The sequence below is a fragment of the Patella vulgata genome, chromosome 2 (assembly GCF_932274485.2).
Source record: "Patella vulgata chromosome 2, xgPatVulg1.2, whole genome shotgun sequence".
Classification (NCBI taxonomy): Eukaryota; Metazoa; Mollusca; class Gastropoda; family Patellidae; genus Patella; species Patella vulgata.
Genome location: NC_065880.2, coordinates 55,721,012 through 55,734,851, shown reverse-complemented (window position 1 = coordinate 55,734,851; position 13,840 = coordinate 55,721,012).

Below are 13,840 nucleotides of genomic sequence, written 5' to 3'. Positions count from 1 at the left end.
TACACACTAAGAGAAGGAACGAGCCTGGGTAGGCACTTTTGTGTCGTTGGAATTAAAGAAAGCCGTGGCGATGGGTTATCAAGTCCTCGTCGTGTACGAAGTGTGGCATTGGAGCGAATGGAGCCAGTACGACAGTCAATCCAAGTCTGGGGGATTATTTGCTGGATACATCGATCATTACTTGAAAAAGAAGATGGAAGCTAGTGGATATCCGGACGATTGCTCCACGGACGACGATAAACGACGTTTCATCCAAGACGTGTACGACAAGGAAGGCATTGAACTAGATCACGAAGCCATGATACCCAACAAAGGCCTGAGAAGTTTTAGCAAGCTCCAATTGAACACGTTATGGGGAAAATTCGGACAACGCGACAATTTTACCCAAACAGTGTACATGACAGATCCTGCCGATTATTTTCCACTCATGATGGATGTCACCGAAACCATCAAAGATGTTCGAGTCGTGAACGAAAACATGGTTATGGTGGAAAAGATCAAAAAAGAAGAACACGTGAGACCATGTCCCATTACCAACGTCGTGGTGGCGGCCTTTGTGACAGCCCAAGCCCGGTTGAAATTGTATTCGGTATTGGAACCGCTAGGAGACGTGTGTGCTACTTTGATACGGACAGTGTCATTTTTAAATATGATCGTAATCGGTGGAACCCCCCGGAAGGAAACTCGTTAGGCGAATGGAAGAATGAATTACCCGATACACTGTCGATACGCCAGTTTGTATCCGGTGGACCGAAGAATTACGCTTACCAACTGAGTAACGGCGAAACGGTGTGTAAAATCAGAGGATTTACGCTCAACTACCGTAATAGTCAACTATTAAATTTCGACACCGTGAAACAGATGGTCCTTGGTCTCGCCCAAGACAAAATCACAGTCACCAATCCGAACAAGATTGAGCGATCACGTGATCGACGTCTATGGTCCCGTGTGGAAGACAAAGTTTATAAGATAGTATACAACAAACGTTTTGTGTTATTGGACAAAGACGGTCAACCCAGCAACACATTACCTTATGGATACCATCACGGCGAAATTGAGGCAGAGATGGCTGACGTATAGCGTCAATCATCGTTATTTACCCATTATAGATCACCACCAATATACTTTCTGCATTGGATGTGCCTACAATCACCCAAGTCAACGGTATCATTCCTGTCTGGGTTTGGGAGTCTGTCCCACCACCGGTCAGACGTCACACCCCGTAGACATGTATCTAGATCAAGTATTAGATGACCACAACCACGACGACGTCGAGAAAGTATTGGGTAGTTTTATGGAAGAGCCGCGACAACAGGTACAAGAATGGGAAGCAGATCCCCAGTGGGCAGTCGACGTGGAACACGCTCTGCGACAACACGGGGAAGTGGTACCGGGTTTCAAAACGGCTTTGATCAGAAGAAAATATGAATAGAGAAGAATATGAATAGAGAAGAACATGAATAGAGATATGTTGTTATTAAGTGATATGTTGGACACGGTGTACCCTCTTACACATCTCTGGAAGGCCTATTATAAAAAGAGTCAAGGCTATCAAACCATCACCTGGTACGAAGAAGATCGGATTAATTTTGCTTATTACAAAAGGAGTCAAGGTTGTCAAGCCGTCACCTGGTACGAGGAAGATCGGATTATTTTTGATGTGTTGGATCGTTTAGTCAAGACGTATGGAGTTCAAATGACACAAGAAACAATGAATCACTGGTTCGCCTCACATTTACTACCGGACTATCACGTGACAATGACGTATTGTTTACGCTGCGTTGGTCATGCGCAACCGGCTCAACAATCTGGATGTTGTCTATTGTGACCAATGAGCGAATGCCACGTCATCCATCACGTGATTTGGGGGGATATAACACCAACAACAACATCGACACTTCATTCTGGAGACATCAACTCAAGTACACAGACGTAGTATGGAAACTTCTTATGGTACCAATGGACAACAGTACGATCTTCAGCGAACTCCTCAACGAACCACTCAACGAACAGAAACCCAACAACAACAGTCCAACAACTGTTTTGGGTGTGGAAGCAATGAACATTGGTACAGAGACTGTCCACACAGAGCCAACCAACGAACCACTCAACGAGCTACTCAACGAACTACTCAACGAGCAACAGAAACCCAACAACAACAGTCCAACAACTGTTTTGGGTGTGGGAGCAATGAACATTGGCACAGAGATTGTCCACACAGAGCCAACCAACGAACCACTCAACAAGAAACCCAACAACAACAACAACAGTCCAACAACTGTTTTGGGTGTGGAAGCAATGGACATTGGTACAGAGACTGTCCAGAAAGAGCCTCTCAAAGAGCCACTCAAAGAGCCACTCAAAGAGTCACACAACGAGCAGCCTCAACCTCGCAAACAGAAGCGCAGAGAGAAAGAGAAGCTCAGAGAGAAGCTCAGAGAGAAGTCGACACACAAGAGGAAACTCAAAGAGAAACTCAAGGAGAAACTCAAGGAGAAGCTCAACGAGAAACGACAGAAGTCAACACTCAACGAGAAACGACAGAAGTCAACACTCAACGAGAAACGACAGAAGTCAACACTGAAAGAGAAACGACAGAAGTCAACACTCAAAGAGAAGCTCAAAGAGAAGCCAAAAAAGTCAACACGGGTAAACGTTACGACACCTGTTATCGATGCAAACAAGTCGGACACTGGGCTCCTGCCTGTCCCCAACGCTACAGGCCTTACCCGTCGACCCGTTACCAAAAAGAACAAAATAAAGAAAAAGAAGCAAAAGAAGCAAAAGATCGATGTCTCAACTGTGACGAATTTGGCCATGGATTGTTTGCCTGTAGACAGTTCCCAGAAAGAATCGACGACTTTAGCACCTTTGCCAGCAAACTGTTCAACGTCGAACCCCGTTACTGGTACTGGTGTGATGAAGCCAACGAACTCTATCACCGGTTCAGGCAAGACGAAAAAGAAGACGTTAAACCATCCTGCGTCCGAGCCTTGTACTACGACAGCAACTAGACTAGAGCAAGATTTGGAGCAAGATTTGGAGCAAGATTTGGTTCATTGTCCGATTCAACTCGATGTACCACCGTTTTCCATTTCCTTGACGGCTGAAAATGCTCAACGATTAGCCCACACACTCATCATTCCAGGTGGCTATCGTGGTATGACAGAACATCCTCCTCCACCACCACTGCCTTGGATGGACAACGAATGGGTACCCTTGGTGTTAACTCTACTAGAGGCCCAAGACTGGGTCGACGACGACGTTTTACAAAAGATGATCGGTTCCGTGTATTGGGTACCCCGTGTGTTGACGCGATCTCCGTGGCTGTATGCGCATATGGTGCGCATGGAATACCCTTTACCGTTGTGAACTACCGTTGTGAACCTCTGTTGTGAACTACTGTTGTGAACCACTGTTGTGAACTACTGTTGTGAACCACTGTTGTGAACTACTTTTTGACTTGACTTTTTGCATTTTAGTATTTGCCGTTCCTAGTTATGTGTTCATAAACTTCTTTGAAATTTTGTATAATAAATAGTTTGTTAAATAGTTTGTTAAATAGTTTGTTAAATAGTTTGTTAAATAGATTGTAAATTTTAACATTAAAATGTTACATAAATTTTATTTTATTGTACACATCTTGTCTGTTGTTTTTTGCCAGGATTAGTATAAAAGGGGGGTGCCTTAAAAGGGAAAAGTTATTTCACCATGGACGTGTCATTCAAGCACCCCTTTACCATGTTAGTGAGCGGACCAACGGGTGTGGGGAAAACGGTCTTTGTGCAAAAGTTTCTCCAAGCATCACTATTTGATACTCCCCCTGATCGCATCGTCTGGGCTTATGGTGAATGGCAAGACAGTTACAAACAGTTTCCTTATACCTATACGCGTGGGTTGGGCAATTTGGACGAAGTGATGGATCAAGTCCAAGGGCCCCAATGTTTAGTCGTGGATGATTTGATGGGAGAAGACACCGACACGTTAGAACGTTGGTTTACCAAGAAAAGTCATCATAGAAATGTGAGCGTAATTTACATTGTGCAAAATCTGTTTGATAAGCAACAGAGGACCATCAGTTTAAATGCTCATTATGTGGTCCTCTTTAAAAATCCTCGCGATGCCTCACAGATGGGTGTCTTGGCCCGACAAATGTATCCGGGACAAGGTCAATTTATGCAAGAAGCCTTTGCCGATGCCACCAGTACCCCTCGCAGCTATTTACTCATCGATCTGAAACCCGATACGCCTGATGAACTACGTCTTCGTACACGTATCTTGCCGGAGGAAGAACCGTCCCATGTCTATGTGAAAAAAGTATAAAAAGGCTCCTGAGATGTCCAAATTCATTTGATGTCAGCATGGCTCGTGTGAAGAACACCGTTCGTCGTCATCCACCTCCCGGACTACCCCGTGCTAGATTTCCACCACCCGCCTGGAAAGGACAAAATTCGTTTGGCGCCACACCAACAGAAACCGCAGGACCCAATCGACGGCGCAATGTGGGTACCAATATGGGTACCAATATGGGTACCAATTTAGCTCCAGATTTACGTTTATCCCCCGTAGTCGTACGTGTGCCACGCCATCATCAGATTCCAGTCACGGACAATGACACCCGTCGACGTCGCCCTGCGCCTCGCCGACCTCTACGCCTCGATGACGATGGTGTCGTCAGACGTCGTCCAGCGCCCCGCCAACCACCACGTCAGGAATTGAAAGGAATGAGGAGCTTTATTAACCGTTTGAAACAACTGTCACCCGAAATGGCTTATGGACAGTTGGCCAAGAGTACCGGGATGGCTCAAATTGGATTGTTGAAATGGTTCAAGCTGGCTGCTGAACATTTGCTGAAAGGAAATATACGACCCTTACACAAACAACACGAACGATGGGTAAAGAGAAATCGAGAGAGATTGCAACAACTGACTCGAGATCGTTTATCTGTCAACGATAAATTGAACATGATCATGAAACCCGGTGGACAGGAATTTTTCGGAGGTATCCTGATTCGAATCTTGATCCGTTGGAAAGAACGTTTGCAAAAGGCCAGAGAAAAACAGAGACCCGTCAGAAGACGACGAACCGTTCAACGCGGTGGATTTTTTGGTGTCGTGGAAAAGGCCAGGCAAAGACGACGAAGACGACAATATAAATAAGATATAAATACCACATCCCTATCCATCTCGGCATAACACCATGAAATCCCGTGATCTCAACATCATTCGGTCGCTACGGGCCTTGCCCAAACCCTGGCAGAAACAAGTCCTGAGACATGCTCCTGATACTTTTATTCAGACTCTTTCTGAATGTTGCCGCCAAGTCTCCAGACCGTTACCCCAATCGTTAACTCTTTTGGCAAATCGTAAAACCCCCAGAGAACAAAACGACGAATCGTTCAACGCGGTGGATTTTGGGGTGAAATTGTCAAATTTGTGCTTCCAGTCCTGAAAACCGTCGGTCAGGCCGTGGGTCGTGCGGTAGGTCTACCTATTTAGGTATCCAGATTGGTATCCAGAGATTGGTATCCAGAGATTGGTATCCAGACCCCCTAAGACTACTATAAAAGGCCCTCCAGTATAAAAACCAAGACGTCACCATGCAGTCATTACCTCTCTTGAATGTGTTATTGAACGTAACACCAGCTTGGAGAAAACGTCTGATTCGACAAGCGCCCCGAGACGTGGTGAATTGTTTATCCGAGTGTATTGGTAATTTACTACAAGGCACCATAACTCTGACACCTCGCGAAAAACAAGGTTTGCAACGTCTAAAACGTGTGTTGCGTTCTTTGGGAACCTCAAAAACCTCGTGGCATCAACGAAGGCGTTTATTGGGTTCTTCAGCCATTTGGAAAAACGTATTTCCCTGTATTCAACGACAGCTGAAACGACGACGATGAAATTTGCACGGAAAATAAAATTGGTGCCGATGGACGAACCCAGTGTCACGATAGTGAAGCCGTACGAACCCGTGTGGGAACGGGACCCTATTCGTCGTATCATGGAAGAAGTGTCGACCGAGATGGATACCGTCTTGAAATCCAGTATGCCCGATGCCGATAAAATGCAAAAGTATGGCCAGTTGCTTGAAAGATTTCATACGATGCAAAAGAAACTTGTGACCTCCCAATCACCGCAAGCACCGCAAGCACCGCATGCACCGCCACCGCAAGCACAGCAACCTTCACCACCACCACCGCCCCAACCTTCATCCCAACTACCACAAGAACCCAATGTGTCGCAATCGATCCTGGAATCGGTTCTTGCCAAGTATCGTTCTAAAGCCAAACAATTGTTAAAACACATCAAAGAAAAGACACCTTTGGAATGGAACGAAAATTATGAATTGGTACGTGATGGTCAAGTGATCAAAGGAACGAATGCCTACGATATTGTCAACGATTTAATGCGACGTCGTAAAACCGTGTCGCGAGCTCCGGGGTGGAACGATGTCGTGTCCACGTTAAAGAAGACACATGCTTCGCGAGAATGGGTAGGGAATACTTTTAAAATGGACAAGAAGTTGGCTCGTGTGTATTACGACCCCAAACATCCTGCGGGGTTCGGGGGAGCAACCCGTTTACAGAAAGCTACCGGGGTTCCATTGAAACGTGTCCGGGCCTGGTTACGGGGACAACGCACGTACACCTTGCATAAACCCATACGAAAACGTTTCCCTCTTTTATCCACCGTCGTAGCCGGTGTAGATCATCAGTGGCAGGCCGATTTATCTGATCTCTCGTCCTTGGCCTCCTTTAACGATGGGTACAAATTCTTACTGTGTATCATTGACGTATTTTCCAAATATGCCTGGGTGGTGCCACTCAAGAATAAAACAGGTCCCACGTTGTTGAAGGCTTTAAAGAGCGTTTTAATACAAAAGCGTATTCCGCTACGACTGCAAACAGACAAAGGAACCGAATTTCTCAATCGACGTGTTCAAGCTTTCCTGAAGAAGAAAAAGATTCATTTTTTCGTCACGCACAATGTCGAAACCAAAGCCAGTGTGGTTGAACGATTTCAGCGCACGCTCAAACAACGCATGTGGCGTTATTTTACGTATCGAAACACACAACGTTATATCGATGTACTGTCCGATTTGGTGAGGGCATACAACGGGGCCCGACATCGTACTATTGGCATGGCCCCCAAAGAGATGACCCCGGACAAAGAATGGCAAATCACTTCCAAGAAAACCAAGGTAGTTCCAGCCCGATTGTCTCGACGTACGCCCGTCCGTTTGGCCTTACCCAAACATGGGGCGTTCGACAAAGGCTATTGGCCCAACTGGACCCTGGAAACGTTTCGAGTGGATCGACAGAGTGGGTCGACGTATAAATTATTGGATGAACGTGGCGAGCCTATCGCCGGAACATTTTATCCCCAAGAATTACAAAGGGTGCGAACGGATCCCGACGAAGAGTTTCCCATTGAACGTGTGTTGGATCGTCGCCGTGGCGAAATGTTGGTCAAATGGTTGGGATACCCTGCTAGCTTTAATTCCTGGATACCCAAGAGCGCCGTTGTCTATAAATAGTCCCGATGTGTCCCAGAGAATGTCACAATGTCACAAGACGAAGCCACGTCAACGATTTCTACGTCCCTCTCCGAACATCGACGTCACTGGTCTTGTTTTGGCAGTCGCATCCCGCAAGCGGAAATTGTCTTTTTCTGTCAAGTGATTTTAGTGTACGTGGTGGCAGGTGTCGCTTTAGCCCAGTTAGCCACACGCCCCGACGGTCCCCAAACCACCCTGTGGACGCCCTCCTGTCCAGTAGTATTGGCTATCTGCTTCCGCGGCCAGCCCTCAATACCACCCCCAAAAATGACAAATCCCCGCCAGTTTTATCTCACATTGCCTAGTGACAGTTCCATGAAGGTGTATCCCGACAACACAATGTCCAGTTACCGTACGCTGCTGAATTCTCCCATCGATTTGGACCACCGAGATTGGGAAGTGGGATTGGCTTCCGTGTCGTTTCCCACGACGTGGAACAATCTCTCGGAAGGAAGTAGCGAAATTAGTCTTATGATGGTGATGATCGCACCCTATAATCCAGAGGTACATAGGCCAGACAACATACCGAAGAATGACAAATGGAATATGACCGAAGAACCCGCCAAGGTTGAGATGAAAAAGTATCCTATTCCTGGAGGAACGTACAACAGTGTCCAGCACTTGTTGGCTGAGATAAATTCGCTTATACGCGCTTTGTTTAAAGATCACGTGACGCTCGAAACGTTGCATGCCAAACCTAAACGAAGACATCCGGACAATCCCGAACTCAAGGAAATCGAAAAAGAACACGAGAAGAATTACCAAGCCAAAATAGATGCCTACAGCAAAGCCATCAAAGAAGAACCGATCTTATCCTTCGTGCTGGACCAAGTCACGAAAAAAGTCAAGTTGCAGATCAATACGGAAGACGGTTTTAAATATCTCAAACTTATACCCTTTCTCCAGTTGAAGTTGACGGGCCCCGTGGTATCCTCCTTGGGATGGATTCACGAGACCACGATTATGCCCCGATTGGACCATTTAACGTCTTTCAAACAGAGGGATATCATCGTGGCCCCGGAAACCTTTGACATCAATGTGGGACACACCATGTTTTATCTGTATGCAGATCTCTTGGAACCCCAACGGGTGGGGAATATGGTGGCGCCTTTGTTGGATGTCTTTCCAAGTTCTCACGGTTATCATCGCCCAACGGTCATCCATTATCAGCCCTTCAAGTACGACAGCATCACTACCATTGGCCTCTATATAAGAAACGGTCTTGGCCATAAAGTGTCATTCACCCAAGGAAAAGTCGTCGTCAAACTACATTTCCGACGAAAAGCAATTTAAAGCAATTTAAAGCATAATGCAATTTTATCGTGGTGTGTTACGCCAAAAGGGCGCCAACATGAAGACGCCCACGCCCATCAACGTCTACCGGGGAGGTGTGTTGCGGCAAAAGGGCGCAGGGCGTTTACAGGGGTTACTGAACTTGGCGAAACCTTTTCTGCAAGCTGGAAAGAACGCCTTAAAGACCAATTTTTTGAACCAAGAGACTTTTGGAGAATTGGGAAAAGCAGCCCTTGGTGTGATATCGGGAAAAAAAAGTGTGGGCCAGAGTTTGAAGAATGTGTGCTTATTCCATATTTGGGAAGGAAATGAATGCCTAGGTTAGTCTATGACGTGCAGAAATTAGGGGGTTATAAACGAAAGTGTTGAGTGAAATTGGCAAGGACTCACCCTGATATTTCTAGCAGCTATCATCAATGCTTTATTGAGAACGCGAAACATAGAAGCCTTTAATAGTAAAGCTGTAGAAACGAACTAACCTGTAGTTTTATTTTACGATTACAAAGGAAACAGAACAAGGAAGTCCGGTATTTATAGAAGCCTATAACTACCATTCATAATTTCTACTTTTCGCCTCTTCAAAACACGAAAGTCGAAAAGTAGAAGTTACGACAAAACGTGAGGCGACAGCACGCGATACAAACTTTTCGCCCCTTCAAAACACGAAAGTCGAAAAGTAGAAGTTACGACAAAATGGACTCGAAAATAGGAAATTAAGAAATAATACACTGCGACAATAGCGCCTCCGTTTTTTCCTAATTTCTTATTTTCGACTTGCATTTTGGCTAGTGTTCCGTCTTGTCGACTTTCGTCTTAGTCATATTTTTGTATTTATTGATGTCAGTAAGAAGGCGCCAACACACATACCAAGCCATAATGCAACTCAAAAAGTAGAAATTAGGAAATAAACACAACGCGCTATTAGCGACCGATCTATCCTTTTGGCTTGCTGTCGTACTGTCGACTTTTCGAGTTTCGCCTCGGAAATTGTTGTAGTCTCAATTTACCAGGTCACATTTGAATACATGCAATCAGGGCTCACAATGGCTTTCTTTTTTTCCCGCCAAAATGGATAATAATTTTTATTTAAAAAAGTTATTCATATTTTTTTCTTCGCCAACTAGAATATTTTATCTGCCAAAAATGTCTGATAAAATACAAACTTACAACAATTTAATTTATTACGTAGGCCTATTATAAAACAATTATCCCGTGCCGGTAGGCAGGAATGACGGCAATACGGCACATGGGTGTATAAAAACATATACCGTAGGTTAAACATGTAATCAAATAAATAGGGACAAACTATAAGCCCGTTAAGCACCTTCTGTAATATATAAAACCCTAACATGAACAATGTTTACTCACGAATCAAGGAAACCTGGTTGGAAAGGAATATATTAATTATTATCACCCGTTGCTTACTTCAATAAAAGGTTGAGGTGAAGTAGAAATTTGATATAACATGGTCTACTAAACCAGTTTATTATAAAAGCGGGGCCCTACATTCAATTACGACATACTGCCATTTTTGCACTGACAAAATCGATGTGCTATTTATATACGTTTATGTGGTAATACTGTTATTTTATTCATTCTATTTCGATCAATTTTGGTTTATCCTTATAAAAGGTAATGTAAAATTGCTTGATTCACTCAAGATAAAAATAGGATTCACTCACTCGTCAAATGACTTAAAGAAGCTAAATCGCTAATATTTGGGACCTAGAAATTGACACAAACGGGTCAAAACGTAAATAATAATGTAATATGAATGTATATAAACTGATTTATATGGGGGATTTTCAAGAAAAATAGACAGATTTACTACTTCATGATAGATCTTCTATCTCGTCATCGTCTCCATTAGCCCAATCGGGTGTAGAAAGGTAAGACGTTAAACTCTATTTCATTTAATTTCACTTCTATTTTATATTCTACCTCATTATGTTCCTGCTTCATGATATATAGTTTACTACTAAATGATAGATCTCAAATTCCCTCATGATCATTCGATACTGCGTCTTGTCTCCTACCTCTTCATGGTCGATCATTGTCACTTCTTGTCAGATCTTCTACTTCGTCTTGGTCGATCATTGTCGCTTTTTGTAAGATCTTGTACTCGCCATGCCAATTGTTACCGCGTCATGTCAGATCTCGTACATCGCCATGGTCGATCGTTGTCGCTTCTTGTCAGATCTTTTACCACGCCATGGTCGATCGTTGTCACTTCTTGTCAGATCTACTTCGCCACGGTCGATCGCTGTCGCTTCTTGTCAGATAGATAACACACCAACCGGGTCATTGCCCTACCTTGTGAACATGACATATTGTATAATAACCACGGCAAGGTTTCCGAATGGGGTCAATAACACATGTACCATGAAATAATACTTGGACTCACTAAACAGTTGTACGTTTTATGTTTTTATTCATAGAACTTCTGAGTTGTATATTTGAAGTGTGTATATCGTTGGATGATTCCCTGTGATATTGGCATTTCTATTAGAATAATTATATATACAGTGTTAATTGTTTATTATATATACATTTATAACAATGATATCATATTATAATAATGTGCAATAAAATTTAAAGACAGTAAATTATGACTACATGTCATTCAACTTTATTGCCATTTGCATTAGTACTAATAATTGAGAGAACAAAATAACATTTTGTATCTTTATCTATTAGAAAAGTCTTGGAGAAAACTTGAAAGAAATCCGCTTTAGAGAAAGAGATTAAAGTATTACATTACTTTTTTAAAATCATCTTATCAATTTTAGCCAGTCATAGCCTCGAGAATTTACTATTCGCAACAGTCCGCTGAGCACTTTACTTCGTCTTGGCGTGTGTTGATATGTATTAGAAGACTCGTGGCGGGCTGTGGTGAAAGAAATACCACAAGTTCGTGTATTCGTCACATGTTAATATTGTATTCTACATATTGTGTACGTACGATTATAAGTATACAGGGGTAACTTAAATACACCGAAGATTCAACACGTAAGTTACATTCAACTTTTCTTTTCTCTTTACTTTTTTACAAATGAAGCGATATCTTTCATAATACATATTTTACCATAACATGTTACTTGAATTTCAATGAAATTGTAGCATTATTTTTTTTTTATATGTATCAGGTAATAAAATTATTTTTTACCAGTTGCCGGTCATAAAATTATTAAAACTGTGATTAAACTTCCATTTTGGCACAGATGGCGGAACTTGCTAAATTTACTATACTCTATTAATCCATACCGGATATATTATGAAGGAATGAATGTAAGAATGTAACATTATCAATGTATATATTAATACTCTGCACGCTTGCGATCCCAGGTCCATTCACTTGATTTGATAGTTTCTTTACGCCTTGCGATATCCGTGTTTTTGTTGTTTCCTTGTTTGTCCTCTGGATTTGTAGTGAATGTTATGCGCGGTACAGCCCTTCTGCACTTACTATTATAATATCCATATTATAAATTTCACCTTTAAATAATATTTAATCAAATCGATGTACATTTAGTCGACATCTAATGAAACATCTTATTTTCTTTCTAATGTATATTACGAGCGACTGCTTTGGTGAGTTTTTAAATAAAAATACCGGGCAAAAGAAAGTTGACACTCGGTGTACATGTCCCATAAAAAAGACAAAGACAGTTTTGATGTAAACAATAAATATTTTATTGGGAGGAATAAGTTTCTGATAAATGGGGAAAAAATCAAAACATTAACAATAGGGTCTAGATAAATAATTACACACACATGAGTCAAGGAGAAGCCCTCGAATAAGTCCTTATGCAGTTTGACCATTTGACAAGACACGACATTAATAGCGTGTGTCCGCTGTGATCGATACATGCCAAAACGCATGCCAGAGGTGCTCTGTTGGGTTCATGCCAGGAGAACATTTTGGCCAAGGTAACGTGTGGACGTTAACATTGTTCAAATAATCACGAACCAGTCTGGCGGTATCTGTGGACAATCAGGTATCCACGGATGATAACAAGCCTTGTTCTCTGCTGGTCACAAACCCCTCCCATATCATAACGTCACATCCACCATAAGGATGAACATCTTGAGTGCAGTTAGCTGTCAGTCTCTCCCGTCTACGGCGATAAACACAAACCCGGCCATCATTTCTAAACAGTTTCATCTGTGAAGAGCACACGTTACCAATCACGCCACTGCCATCGACGTACAGTTCTTGCCAGACGGTGTTGAGGGCTCAAGACCATTCCTCGAAATGGTCGGTAGGCTCAGATACTGCTGATGAGATATCCCAATGCTGTGGCCACCGTTGCCGTTGCAGTCACGAACCTGTTTCGGGGGTGAATTGTCGACCGGAGTTGTGACCCTTGGCGGATTATGGTCGGTATTGAGTTCAGCCTGTTTGCTGAAACCGTTGGAAAAGATTCCTGATGGCGTTAGGACTGCAGTGGAAGCCCCCATCTGTGCCATACCAATAGCCCACTCTCGTTCTTCTTGACATCTCTGTAGAGATTTTTTTTTCACGCCAAATTATCGCTCTGTCACCGGGTATTTATGCAAGAATCATGCATGTGCATCTCTAGAAAATATCCACAATCCTGGTTTTACGATTGTTCGTGACTGCACGAAATTCAGCATATCCTGCGTTCAATAACTGCGACGTGTACACGGGGGATTTTGTCGAATGTTTTTCTGATAATGTCTTAACTTATTGCAACATTGTAATATAGATATAACTGGATTTGCATGTGTCAGTTGTCTTTTGTCCGGTAAGTTAGATCAATGGACGATGTGTGATAGTTAAGGCTGCGTTTTTATTGACTTATTACAATACACAAGTAAGAGCACGACACAATGATAAAAATGTTGAGTAAAATATAAGATAAGGAATCTAAAATGGTTCTTTCTAATTGGTGAAAAATTAATATTATATTGTGATATGAAATATTTTAATATCTAATATTCTCTCACAATTTCTTTAAAATGA